Source organism: Schistocerca piceifrons, chromosome 1 (assembly GCF_021461385.2).
Source record: "Schistocerca piceifrons isolate TAMUIC-IGC-003096 chromosome 1, iqSchPice1.1, whole genome shotgun sequence".
Taxonomy (NCBI): Eukaryota; Metazoa; Arthropoda; class Insecta; order Orthoptera; family Acrididae; genus Schistocerca; species Schistocerca piceifrons.
The window spans coordinates 422,677,640-422,692,023 of record NC_060138.1 but is presented as its reverse complement, the minus strand read 5'-3'; the positions used below and the strand labels follow the sequence as shown (position 1 = coordinate 422,692,023).

General features: G+C 43.5%; 1 protein-coding gene across 1 annotated transcript in view; it reads right to left on the bottom strand.

Annotated features, from left to right (window-relative positions):
- The window catches only part of LOC124789979 (nodal modulator 3), a 158,658-nt gene that overhangs the window by 55,817 nt on the left and 88,457 nt on the right, over positions 1-14,384 (bottom strand). The window lies entirely within an intron of this gene.

Here is a 14,384-nt window from a genome sequence, read left to right as displayed (position 1 = left end):
CTGAAGCGATTTAGGGAAATCACGGAAAACTTAAATCAGGACAGCCGGGCCCAGGTTTGAACCATCATCCTCCTGAATGGAAGTCCAGTGTGCTAACCACTACACCAGCTCACTCGGTGCTGAGGGCCATTGATTCAACTTCACTCTAAAATAAATTTTGGTTCGCTTTTTTTTCTTTATCCTTTCTCTATTTAAATTTTTAATAACAGCTGATAACCACCTTTATAACATTGATACAACTGATTTCATGTTTAACTCGCAACAGGCATATATATATTTACTTATAATGTTACAATTTATAATTTTTTGAGAAACTATGGCAACAAAAATAGTTATTGCACAATGAAAATTGTGTGAAACACAGCAACATTAAATTTCCAATAAATTTAAAGGGAAACAAGTCATTAACATTTGGCAGTATCAGTTCTTCATACGTTAATTTTGGACCCATAAGTCAGTGTGTAACCTAAATTCAGAAGTCTTTTCCCTTATTTCTGGTTGTATACATGAACAGCAGCGCCCCCAATCGTGCATTTAAGCGACTGCCTCTCGCTCAGCCAGTGAGTCTAACCGTTGCGTGAGTCACACCATTCACTCTTGGCTGCTTCACCACACCAAAATCAGTACCACTTTAAAGGATGGCAAGTATGTGCTTCCTCTCTGATTTCAGAGGATGATATTCCGGCATGGAAGCTATAGTGTGATCTGATGTTTGATTTGTGGGGTGCTCAACTGCGCGGTCATCAGCACCCGTACAAAGTCACAATTTTTTGCACAGTTCAATCGATCCACTGTCAAGAATGATGATGATGATGAAATGATGAGGTCAATACAAACACCCAGTCCACGGGCAGAGAAAATCCCCAACCTGGCCAGGAATCGAACCCGGGACCCCATGATCCAGAGGCAGCAAAGCTAGCCACTACACCATGAGCTGTGGACACTACAGTGTGAGATAGCAAGCATCTTAAACTACATCATCACACAGTTCATTCTCCAATCCCCAACCCTGATACATCCTTCCCTTTTGAGAAAAAATGATGTTTGCATGAAATTGTTTTTAAACAGTTCAGAATAAATGAATTATCAAGTAGGAACAAGAAAACATGTTTCAAAAATAGCACAATACATTAGATTTTTAAGAAAAAATGAGGCATACAAATTCAGATAAAATATGAATTCGTACATACGGTATTATTCTGGGAACAAAAGTGCCCATCTATGTCTAACTACTGTGCTATGCAGACCTTGGTGTACAGAAGCATAGTGCGTGACTGTGCTCCACTTACTAGAATACTGGAGTGTAGAAAGTTACTACACCCACTTGCCTGTTTCTCAAGACTGAACTGCCACTCTGACCAGATCTTTCATTCATTTTGCCGGATAATAAGTGAAAATGGTGATAAACAGTTAATACTTATACATGGAAACATTTATGAATACAATGCAAAAACTATAGTCCACCTTTTTAATTGTCAGTAGTGAATGGTGACAAACATAAAAATTAAGGTATGCAGAGTACCAAATAGACCATATTCATAATGCCTGCCTGCGCGCGCGCGCACACACACACACACACACACACACACACACACACACACACACACACACACACAGAGAGAGAGAGAGAGAGAGAGAGAGAGAGAGAGAGAGAGAGAGAGAGAGAGAGAGATATGAGGGGGGGGGGGGGAGAGAGGGAGGGAGGGAGGGAGGGAGGGAGAGAGAGAGAGAGAGAGAGAGAGAGAGAGAGAGATGGGGGGGGAGAGAGAGAGAGAGAGAGAGAGAGAGATGATGATGATGATGACTGCTTAATAAAGATGAAGATCTGCACGTAATCTATTTCATAACTTGATTGTACTCCTACACGTTTAAGACGTTCAACTTTACTCTTAACAAGCTAAATGGAAAAAAGGGGAAGTCAGAAAGAATGCCTAGCGGTCTAGATAATGTTACAGTAACATTATCTAGAGAGTGAGAGAGAGAGAGAGAGATGAGGGGGGGGGGGGAGGGAGGGAGGGAGGGGAGGGAGAGAGAGAGAGAGAGAGAGAGAGAGAGAGAGAGAGAGAGAGAGATAGAGATGATGATGATGATGATGACTGCTTAATAAAGATGAAGATCTGCACGTAATCTATTTCATAACTTGATTGTACTCCAACACGTTTAAGACATTCAACTTTACTCTTAACAAGCTAAATGGAAAAAAGGGGAATTCAGAAAGAATGCCTAGCAGTCTAGATAATGTTACAGTAACTTTCTCCAGCCATAATGCTGTTCCAATTACCTCACTTTTCTTACAGTGCTTGCAAAGAGTTTATTCTTTGATGTTCAGAGGTCACACTAACACCCATCTGCCTTATGGAGCAGAGAGCACTACCCATCATCAGCAATTTAGTTTTGATATGGGCAAGCAAGTTCTATCTTGTATACAGGCACCATCAAACTGTTTCAAGGTCTCATATGCTGCAGTGTTCACTGAACTTCTGTTGCAGATATGTGTTTTGATATCTCTTGTTTATGTAGCTGCAAAGCTGTTCAATTGTAGCAGTTTAGTAGTTAGTGCTCACCTATAAAGCACTGCAGTTTCTGTGAAAGATAGTCATATGGTGTCCTTAGATAAATAATGATTGGCACATGGGAAGCACAATTGTCAGTAAGCCTATATATTAACTCTAATTTCTTGAATTTTCTTGTTGTGATCATTTCACAATACATATGTGGGCGGAAGTAATATGTTGTCTACCTCTTCCCGGAAGAACTCTCTTAGAATTTCAATAGCAAACCACTCCATAATGCACAACGCCTCTCTTGCAGCATCTGCTACTAGTGTTGATTCAGCATCTCTCTAATGCATTTCTGCTGTCTAAATGATCTTGTGCTGGAAAAGGGCACTGCTCTTTGCTGAATCGTTTCTGTTTCCTCTATTACTCCTACCTCGTAAAGTTCACAAAGTGATGAGCAATACTCAAGAACTGGTCGAACAAGCACCTTCTAATCCACTTCTTTCATGGTTAGGTTACATTTATTTATGATTCTTTCCATTAATCTCAGTCTAGGGCCAGTTCTTGTGAAATCAATCAACGACCAGGTTCTTGACATCTCAGATTCGATGATTTTTTGTACATTTATAATAGTCTGAAAAATCCCACATTAATTTGTTTTTAAACTTTTAATTCTTCACAATTTTTAAAACTTCCAAAATTATGTGATTTTTGTTACATTCATAAATCTTAAAATCACCACATCTCAAAAAGTATTTGACTTGCAGATCTAAAATCTGATCCATTTTATTCAGTTTCTTATAAGCTTTAAAAGTATGCACTAATTCTTGATATTCATAACAGTGCTGAATTTTCCAAGATAATTTTTTTTAATCCTGAAATTTTGAAATAAGATTTGTTTATTTTTTTATTTTTGTAAAAAATTTATTTTAGTCAAACATTATTTGTTAATATGTGTGCCAAATTACTGTTAAAATTACAAGTTTGTGTTTCACTGGGAACTTTTCATAATAAATTTTATTTTACTGTTAAGTACAGCGACAAGTGCATAGCCTGTAAGGATTTTTACTTGTTGCTAAGTTGTAATGTGTCAAATTCCAAATAAGGCTGTTGAATCATTATTTTTTATTTACTGACAATAAATTTATTACATTATTAGAATTATACAATTTAATTTGGCTTTCCCCTGTTAACTGTAAAGATACTTTAACATACACCAGAATTACACATGTCCAAAAGACTGTGAACAGTTTTCTTCATTATAACTTCATTTCACAAATATATTAGTATTAATCAATACCATTTATTAAACAGAGATGTAGCTGTTATTATTTAACAATGTGTTATTTGGGTGCTTTGCAAAGAGGATTTCTTTACTCATCTCCAACAAGCAAAATGTTATGATGATCGACAATCGATCTTTTTAGAGTCTAAGATTATGTATTGTAGTTTTCTTTTAATTGATGTAACCTAGTTCTCCCAAGCAATAATGTAACAACGTGTTCTTCTCCAGTATAATCTGAAGCTTTACGCAGCTCTTCATTGGATAATCAATACGTTCTTCCAATGACAGTTATTGGATTTGATTTATAAAGTATGAAGTTTTTTAACTGCAGTCAAGTTATCAGGTCTTTTTGGTTAGCACAAAGAAAGAGCTAGTCTACAAGAATGGATAAATAAAAGTTTACTTCTTTTGTTTCATCTCTTAATAGCACATAAGCCATCCACAATATGTCATTACAGACACAAGCAATAAGTACTTTAATCTGGAACCACTTGAATTTTATGAACACCAAAATCCTTAAAATCAAAAAAACAATTTTTGTTTTTGAGGGACAACTTTGTTGGTAGGGCAACTACAGCTATGAATAGCTATGAAGCTCCAACCAGTAGATGAAGGAAACTCCTTACAAGAAACTCACATGATCCAGCCTAGAATACTACTCACATGAGTTTGACTCATATCAAAAACAACTAACAGGGGGATATGAAACATATACAAAGAAAATCAGCATAGCTGTTGACAGGTTTTGTTAAGTCCACTGGAGAATCTCACTGGAAGTGCTGAAAAATCTTAAAGATAGATAGCTTCAGCTGTATTTAGTCCTTTATTACTGAATCTCTACCAGTTTCCTGGCACTAAAAGTTGCATCTTCAGATGAACACGGAACTGAAACATTAGATCTGAAAAGCTTGGAACTTTGTACCCAATATTTGTTATCCACCAAAATAAAACTCTGCTAAAAGGCGGTACCCCCTTGGAATAAAGCAGCCAGATTCCCATGTAGTGGATGGGTCTGCTTCTCTGGTCTGTACGCATTCATGAACAGGGGATGCGGACATGAGCCGTCCACAGTCAAGATGTCTACTTTCCTGCCATCAGCATACCACAGCACACTGCTATGTCCCCTATTCACAATTGTGTATAGACCACAGAGATGGACCTAATTATATATTGAAATATATTATATTGGAATCAGACTGTTTTATTCTATGACATACCACCTTTTAGCTGTGTTTTGTTTTGGCGGACAACAAATGTTGGGTAAAAAGTTACGAGCTTTTCATCTATATAATGTTTTAGTTATATGTTCACCTGAAGATGATGTTTTTAGTGCCATGAAACTTGTAGTGATTCAGTAATAAAGGATTACATACAGCTGAAGCAATTTATTAATACCCAAAGTTATTGTTTTGCCTTTTGCTTTGTTCACAGGAATAAATGCATGATACTTATAAGTTCCCATGACTGCTACGACTTTATAAAATCTTTTTGCCAGGCTCCTTTTTAAGTTGTATGCTCATTATTCATTATATATAAGTGACTGGCCGTATACATGCTTTACCCCACTCACACAACTGGAAGGAAGTTCATATTTGATCATGTTGCACTTCCATAGTTGATTAATGTAAACATTAAGAAAAACACTTCGACATTTATTTTATGTGCATTTATTAAGCCAATGGTTTCATTCAATAAGAACATCCTCAGGGACAAAGTGACACAAATGTGCCAGTGTCGAGATTTAAAATGGTTAACTTCCCAATAAAATGTTGAACTGAACATGTTGGAATACAACAAGTTCAGTATTCCACTTTTTGGCTCTGCCTGGTACTTGTCATATTCCAAAATGTACATTTCAACATTTTAACGGGTGATTAAGCATTTTAAATCATACACTGGCACTTTTCTGCCACTTTATCCCCTGAGCACATGTGCTTAATGAATTGTTCATGAACACAGTTAGCTGGTCCTCTTTCTCTCACCAGCACTTTCTTAATATTATCTCAATAATTCATCTCTACTGAAGTGAATTGGTGTCAGTAGAAGTGTTTCATACGTATGTTTTATCTATAAAAACTTAAAACTAAATCCTGTCTGAACAGACTTCAGAAGAACCAAACAGTATCAACTGACCGCTGAGTCATCCTCAGCTGATAGGTATCACAGGATGCAGAGATGGAGGGGCACGGTGTCAGCACAGTGCTCTCCTGGCTGCTGTCACCTAAACTCTTGAAAACTGATTTTTACAGAATACTCTAATAAACATTCTGGTGGAAGGAAAAGCTGGCAAAAATCTCAAAGTTCATGTCTAAATTGGCACTTCAAACTTTTACGCAACAATACAATGATGGACTTAGACCACATCTCTCTCTCTCTCTCTCTCTCTCTCTCTCTCTCTCTCTCTCTCTCTCTCTTTCTTGCAAACACGCACGCTCTCTCTCTCTTGCAAACACGCACGCACGCACGCGCGCGCACACACACACACACACACACACACACACACACACACACACAAAAGAAAGCACCATGAAGGAATTATCCAAAAGTGATGGAAATTGGTAAATGTGGTCATGTACAGACAAAGAAATGGTTATAATTTCAGAATAATTGGACGATTTATTCAAGAGAAAGAGCTTCACTAATGGAGCACGTCAATAATGCTTATGCAAGTAGTTATTTGGCTTGGCATTGATTGACAAAGTTGTTTGATGTCCTCTTAAGGGATCATGCAAAATTTCACACAACTCACACATTACATAGTTGAAATACCTCTGCCCATAATGCTCCAAACGTTCTCAATTGGGAGAGATCCAGCAACCTTTCTGACCAAGGTAGGGTTTCACAAGCATGAAGACAAGCAGCAGAAACTCTTGTCGTGTGTGGGTGGGCATTATCTTGCTGAAATGTAAGCCCATGAAGGCTTGCCATGAAGGGCAGTAAAACACAATGCAGACTATCATCAATGTACCACTGTGCTGTAAGGGTGCTGCAGATGACACCCACGGGGTAGTGTTACGAAAGAAATGGCACATGACAGGTAGGCCACATGGTGGATGATAGTCAGGTTAGTATCCCACTGTTGTCTGGGATGTTTTCCAGGGATGAATCCTGCTTCATATGAGCCCTGATGACCAGCAAAGGAATGTCTGGAGATGGCCCTGATGGTGGTGGAACACCAACCTGCCCTGTCCCCTGCCATATGGCCCAACAAACAGCAGTGATGATCTGGGGTGCCATTTCTTTTCATAATATAACCCCTTTGGTTGTCATCCATGACACCCTTACAGCAGAACATTATGTCGACAATATTCTATGCCCTGTTTTGTTGCCCTTCATGGCAAGTCATCCTGAACTTACATTTCAGCACGATAATGCCCATCTGCACACGGGGAGAGCTTCTATTGCTTGTCTTCATGCTTGCCAAACCATATACTTTGGTGAGCAAGGTCACTGGATCCCTCCCCTATCAAGAGCATTTGGAGGGTTATGGGCAGAGCCCTCTAACCAGCTTGAGATTTTGACACACTGACATGCCAACTGGACAAAATTTGACATGATATCACTCAGGAGGACATCCAACATGTTTATCAATCCACGCCAAGCCAATTAACTGCTTACATAAGGGCCACAGGTGGACCAGTGCGTTATTGACTTGATCAGTTTGTGAAGATCTTTATCTTGAATGAATCATCCAATCTTTCTGAAACTGTAATCAGTTATTTGTCTGTAAATATACATCACAACTACAGATTTCAGTCCCATTTGGATAATTCTTACATCATGCATCACTTTTTGGCCTTGTTTTATTTGTGTGTGTGTATGTGTTCATCTGTTTCTGTTGTTCTATAAATATGAACTACAACTACCATAAATTAAAAATTGCATAAAACAGAAAATGCATACTATCCATTACATTATTTACGTTAATTGTTATATGGCCTAGTTTAGTACAATTTTAAAATGATGAATTGAAGTGTTCTTAATTAGTACTCAGTTTAACAATTGTTTTATGAACCAGCTTGCAAACCAAGCTGGCTGTGGCTCCATTATGCTCTGGGGAACATTCAAGTGGGCATCCATGGGTCCAGTGGGGCTCATACTAGGTACCACGATGGCCAAGGAGTATTGTCCACTGGTAGCAGATCATGTGCACCCCTCCATGGCGATCATGTTTCCTGACGGCTGGTTGGTTGGTTGGTTGATTTATTTGGTGGATGGGACCAAATCCCATTGGACCAGGAAAAGGAAAGGATAGAGAAGGAAGTCAGCTGTGCCATTTCTAAGGAGCCATCCAGCATTTGACTGAAGTGATCTAGGGAAATCATGGAAAACCTAAATGAGGATGGTTGGAGACGCGTTTGAACTGTTGTCCTCCCGAATGCAAGTCCTGTGGGATAACAACTGGTCTCGACAGCAGTGGCATTTTTCAACAAGATAAGGTGCCATGCCACAAGGTCAGCAGTGTGAGGCAATGGTTCAAGAAACACAGTGCTGAGTTCCAACTCGCCAGATATAAACTCAATCGAAAACATCTGGGGTGCGACTGAACGTGACATCATAACTTACTGTCCCCCTCCCCGGAATTTACAGGAATTATGTTACTTGTGTGTGCAGATGTGGTGCCAACTCCCTCCAGCGACCTACCAAGGCCTCATTGCTTCCATGCTAAGACGCTTCACCACTGTTATCCGTGCCGAAGGTGGACATACCGGCTATTAAATAGCTGGTCATAACGCTCTGGCTGATCAGTGTATATGGTAAACAGTTTCAAATTAGCCACTAATGTAAGTCTTGCACTGCACCAGTCAAATATATGGAAAATTGGCCACGAGATCAGTAAGTTATCTACTATCACACATATTGATCTCATGGCCAGCTTTCCACTTGTATGGCTGGTGCAACACAAGACTTACATTTATGGCTGATCTGATAATGGACAAATAGTCCAAAACCAGTCATCAATAAATACATTTTCTTCCAGTGAAACTTAAAGACACGTTTCATACTGATTATTGTACTCCCCTTTTGGCTTACCAACAGATGAAAGATAGTACGCATTGCTGAGAGTAAACATGAGCTATCAATAAATGCCATATCTGTTGGGACTGGAACTGATTTCCCAGAAAGGTTCAAAGGGCAAGGGAGGGTATATTAGACAATGCAGCTTCATATTTAAGAAGGAAATTAAGCACCTCAGTGAAATAACTGGAAGAGTGGCAAAAAAGGCCAGTGGATCTCATCAAAAATTTAGAGAGGGCTCCATAGGTGGCTAATGACTGTACTGCATGGCTCATCAGCATGAACGATATCAACCAACTGGGATCAGAGGCCATTTTTTGGTACCTTTAGATTGGTGGTTAAATTAGTGATGACAGTTACACCTTACACACACATGGAAGTACAACTCGTGATATTCAGCACTGTTCCTAGAGCCAGTCAAAGTCCTGGTTTGGACATGGGTTGAGCTACAGACTCAGGAAATAGTGCGATTACATTGGATGCCAATTTCTTGACCTCCGCTGTAAGATACATTTGTGAACCGTCATATTGTGAACAAAACGTAAGCTTATGGAAAATTAGCTTCTGGCTGAATTGGAGACTTTCCTAGAGGTCAGTGATTCTCAGTGGGGAATTAATGGCTTATTACAAGTGTGATGAAGGAACAAAAGACACTATACAGTTAAGTGTACATCATACAAAGACAAAAAATTACATGGTATATGCTAAAAATTACCACCAGCTCTATACAAACTTCTACTTTTAAGGTTTGTGATGATTCATTATTTTGTCAGAGCACCTGACAGCTATTTTTACTTTCATTGTACTTTCTCTGTAATTCTTCTTCAGTGTACTATTTTTCTTCCTCTACTAAACTACTTGCAACGATTTTCTAACCTATTTTTAATGTTCAATTATGAAAAATATCTGCCACACATGAACTGCCATTTATGATACTACCATTCTCTGTAATAGAAATAGCATCACGTTTTATGGCATAAATCTCAGCCTCTCTTTTAAGAACATACTATGAAGATTTTATTTTATTGTCTGAGCTACCAATTTAAGACAAGATGTGGTTCTTTTACATTTTGCCTATTATTTATGAATCATTGCTTGTTGTAACAGTTGAGTAAATGTCCCTTTTTTATTCTGGGGACACTCTAGCCTCCGCAGTTGCTGTAGCCACCAGAAAGATCGTGGGAGGTGCACATTGGCACGGTGCATCATGGACGGTAGTTGCTGCAAGTAGAGTCCCGTCCACCAGAGGGCACGCGAGAATTCGGACGCGACCTCTGCCAGCATAACAACAACAACAACAACAACAACTCCGGCAGCACGGGTCGGGCCCAGTCAGTTCACATCGGGCAGGTCTAGCAGACAGTTCCCGGTCTACACTAGGTGAAGTGCGACGGAAACGTGAATCGTGTTACTACACAATTGGCGACGAGTAGGGTCGTTCTTTCGCGTGTTGCGTCGTTGTTCCGGTTTCGCAGCTTCTCCATGGCATGGAGGATTTGGTGCGGGTTTTGGTTGCACAGCAGATGGAGCTCATGGCCACCATGAAACAAGTGCTTCCGGCGTTGCTCTCCACGCCGTCTGCTCTGGCGCAGTTCCCTCCTCCCTTTCCCCCGTATGACGAGACGGCGGAGGATTGGGACGCATATGAACATCGCCTTCGGCAGCATTTCCAGGCGTTTCATGTTGCCGATGCGGAGGTATGTCGTGCTCTCTTCTTGTCTTGGATATCTCCCTCGCTGTATCACGTTTTGCGGCAGCTAGCGCCATTGCAGGAACCCTCGTCCTTGTCTTTTGACGCATTGTGTTCCTTGCTGTCTTCATATTATCACACATGTTGTGGCGGCTAGGGTCGAGTTCTATCAATGCAAGAAACAGCCCCATCAGTCTTACCGGGCGTAGGCAGCTACCCTGCACGGTCTTAGTCGCAAGTGTCATTTTGTCATGGAGCAATCGCGAGAGTTGTATGCCCACGTTATGGTACGCGACGTCACTGTTCGTTCGGCCCCTGATAGGGAGGTCCAGCAACGGGCCCTGCAGTTAGAAGACCCTTCCCTCGAGGAAGTCCTGTCCATTGCTCAATTGTATGAAGTCTCTCACGCAACAGGTCAACAGCTGGAAGTGTGGTGCGTCGTCGCGGAAGTTCAGGGCGGTGCGGCCGCGTCCACTGTGTCTGGGGTAGACGACGTGCGAGTGGTACAATCCGGCCGTTACGGCCGCTCCCGCACGGCGCGTAAACAAAATTCCGGCCGCCGGCCCCTGTTGCCGTCCTGTGCGTCGTGCTATATACATCATGATCGGTCAGAGTGCCCCCAGCATTGGGCTGTTTGTCGCAAATGTAATAAAAAAGGTCACATTGCTAAAGTTTGCAGCTCAGCCTCAAAAGAATCGAAGGAAGCAGGTGCAGAGGACATGGACGTTGACATTCAGGAAGTTTCATCGGGCCAGGCTCCCGACGCATCGGCACGCAAACTCTTTATCGAGGTGTCGGTTCGGTCGCGCCGGTTACAACTGCAAGTAGATACGGGCCCGGCAGTTTCGTTGTTGAATGCACAAACTTATTCCGACCTTGGATCGCCCCCGTTGGCGCCAGTTTACCGGCGTCTACGCGGTTATGGTAAACAGTTCATTCCCCTGTTGGGTCAATTCACTACCGACGTGACTTACAAATCAGTCACTCAGCCTATTACTTTTATTGTTGTCAGTGATGCGAGCTCCGCTAACCTTTTTGGCCTGGATGCCTTTCAAGCTTTCAGGTTTTCTATCGCTGACACCATACAGTTGGTCTCCGAAGACGTTCCCTATCAATCATTGGAATCTTTGATCTCAGACTTTCCAGATATTTTTGAGGAGGGCCTGGGGCGTGTTTCAGATTTTGAAGCTCACTTAATGTTGAAGGCGTCGGCTCGCCCGCGTTTTCTACGCGCGAGGCAGATCCCCTTGGCTCTCCGCCCTCAAGTAAAGGAAGAGCTAGACCGGCTGACAGCCCTAGGGGTCGTTCTTCCCATTTCTTCCAGTGAGTGGGCTTCGCCCCTCGTTATTGTAAGGAAGCCCTCGGGAAAATTACGTCTTTGTGGCGATTTCAAGGCCACCATTAATTCACAATTGGTGGTGGACACCTATCCTTTGCCTCGTGCTGATGAATTGTTCTCCGCTGTGGCGGGAGGCCAATATTTTTCGAAAATTGATCTGTCGGAGGCTTATCATCAGGTACTACTTGATGAGGACTCCAAACGGCTGGCGGTCGTCAACACTCCGTTTGGCCTTTACCAATACCAGCGGTTGGCCTTCGGAATATCCAGTGCCCTGGCGATATTCCAGCGTTATCTTGAGCATGTCACGTCGACAATCCCTCATTGTATTAATTACTTGGATGACATAATTGTCACAGGCCGCAGCACGAAGGAACACTTGCACAACCTTCGCACCCTCTTTCTCAAATTCAGGTCTGTGGGCTTGCGTTGCAACCTGCATAAGTCAACCTTCTTCCAACCGTCCATTGAGTATGTGGGCTACACCATATCTCGGCACGGCATCCAGCCACTAGGAAGTTTGGTCCAAGGTATCGTCAACCTTCCTCGGCCCGCTTCGCTGAAAGAGTTACAAGCTTTTTTAGGCAAGATAGCCTATTACCACCGGTTCATTCCCAGGGCTTCCACTATAGTCCACCCCCTGTATTGCCTTCTGCACAAGGGTGTTCCTTTTGATTGGTCGCCTGCACGCGAGCGAGCGTTCACCTCGTTGAAGGGCCTCCTCACGTCAGCCCCTTGTTTGGCTACGCTACAGATGCTTTGCAGTATGGGGTGCAGATGGTTCCGAGCAACCACTGGCGTTTGCGTCTAAAATGCTTAGTCCCGTGCAGGCCCATTACTCCCAGGTGGAAAAAGAGGCTTTGGCCATTGTCTACGCTGTTACCAAGTTTCATCCTTTCTTGTATGGCACAAAGTTTCAGTTAATCACTGACCATAAGCCGTTAATATCGTTATTTGGTCCCGCCTCTCAGATCCCGGATAGGGCGGCCCACAGACTACAGCGCTGGGCCTTGTTCCTCTCTAAGTACCATTATGACATTCATTTTCGCCATACAGGACAGGATGCCAACGCCGACGCTCTTTCCCGTCTTCCGGTGGGCCCGGATCCTACGTTCGATCGAGAGGAGATTATGTGTTTTCACTTGGATGTGGCGTCCTGCCACGCGGTTGATGGCTTCCCGATCACTAGTTCTCGAGTTGCCAGGGAAACGGTGGCTGACCCGGTTCTCCGGCAAGTAGTTCACCTCATTCAGCATGGGTGGTCTTCCCGCCCTTCGGGCCGGGCCTCGGACCCTCTTCGTAATTATTTTCTTCTACGAGTCCGCCTCTCGGTCTTGGAAGGAGTTCTCCTTCTGGCTACCGATGATACAGCTCCTCGCGTGGTTGTTCCTGCAGGTTTACGAAGGGAGGTCCTCACGTTATTACATGCGGGGCACTGGGGTGTTTCCCGTACTAACACCTTGGCTCGCAGACATGTGTACTGGCCTGGTATTGACACAGAAATTGAGCACTTGGTGGCCGCCTGTTCCCAGTGTGCGAGCCAACAAGCATCTCCCAGGGCAGCGTTCTCTTCATGGCCGCCGGCAACCCAAGCATGGGAACGTGTTCACATCGATTTTGCGGGCCCGTTTCTCAATGGCTTTTGGCTCATTGTCATTGATGCTTATTCCCGATTCCCATATGTGGTTCGCTGCTCCTCAACCACTTCAGAAGTTGCAATCCAGGCACTAGCAAAAATCTTTTCTGTGGAAGGTCTGCCAATCACCCTGGTCTCGGACAATGGACCGCAGTTTATTTCGCAGACCTTCCAGGATTTTTGTAGGCGCTTCGGTATTCGGCACGTTTGCTCTCCCCCCTTCCATCCACAATCGAATGGGGAAGCCGAGCGCATGGTGTGCACATTTAAGACGCAGATGAAAAAGTATGTGCACGAATCTCCTGCGGAGGAAGCATTGACGTTTTTCTTGACGGCATACCGGACCACACCAATGGGAGAACGCAGCCCCGCAGAGCTCCTCCATGGGCGTCAACCTCGGACTCTGCTGCACCTCCTCCGGCCTGGTCCTCGCCAGTCTTCACAAAACGGATTGCCTGGCTTTCCACTAGGTATGTCAGTCTGGGCCCGTGGGTTTGGTCGCAATCCACATTGGATACCGGCGGTGGTCCTGCGCCGACATGGCCGCCGGCTCTATACCTTGCAGGCGGGGGACCGGGTGGTACGTCATCACCAAAATCAGCTACGTCCACGTTCGGGCACCCACCCTCCGACCTCTCGGACACCGGCTTCCCCATTGCCGGCACCTGTGTTGGTTTCACAGGGGACGTTACCTCCTCTCCCCGCTGTGACTCTGCCGTACTGTGATGGTTCTCAGCCTTGGCAGCCTCCAGTAGCTCCAGCACCGGCATCACCATTGTTCGAGATGCCACAGCGAGAGCCGGCCCCCCTAGCAGGCCCGGTATCTCAGGAGGCTGGTTCACCTGGGGTCGTCCCTTCCCCTTCGTCCCTGCCACTGGGTCTTGCCCCTCCCGCGGTGGAACAGGATCCAGCGTTCG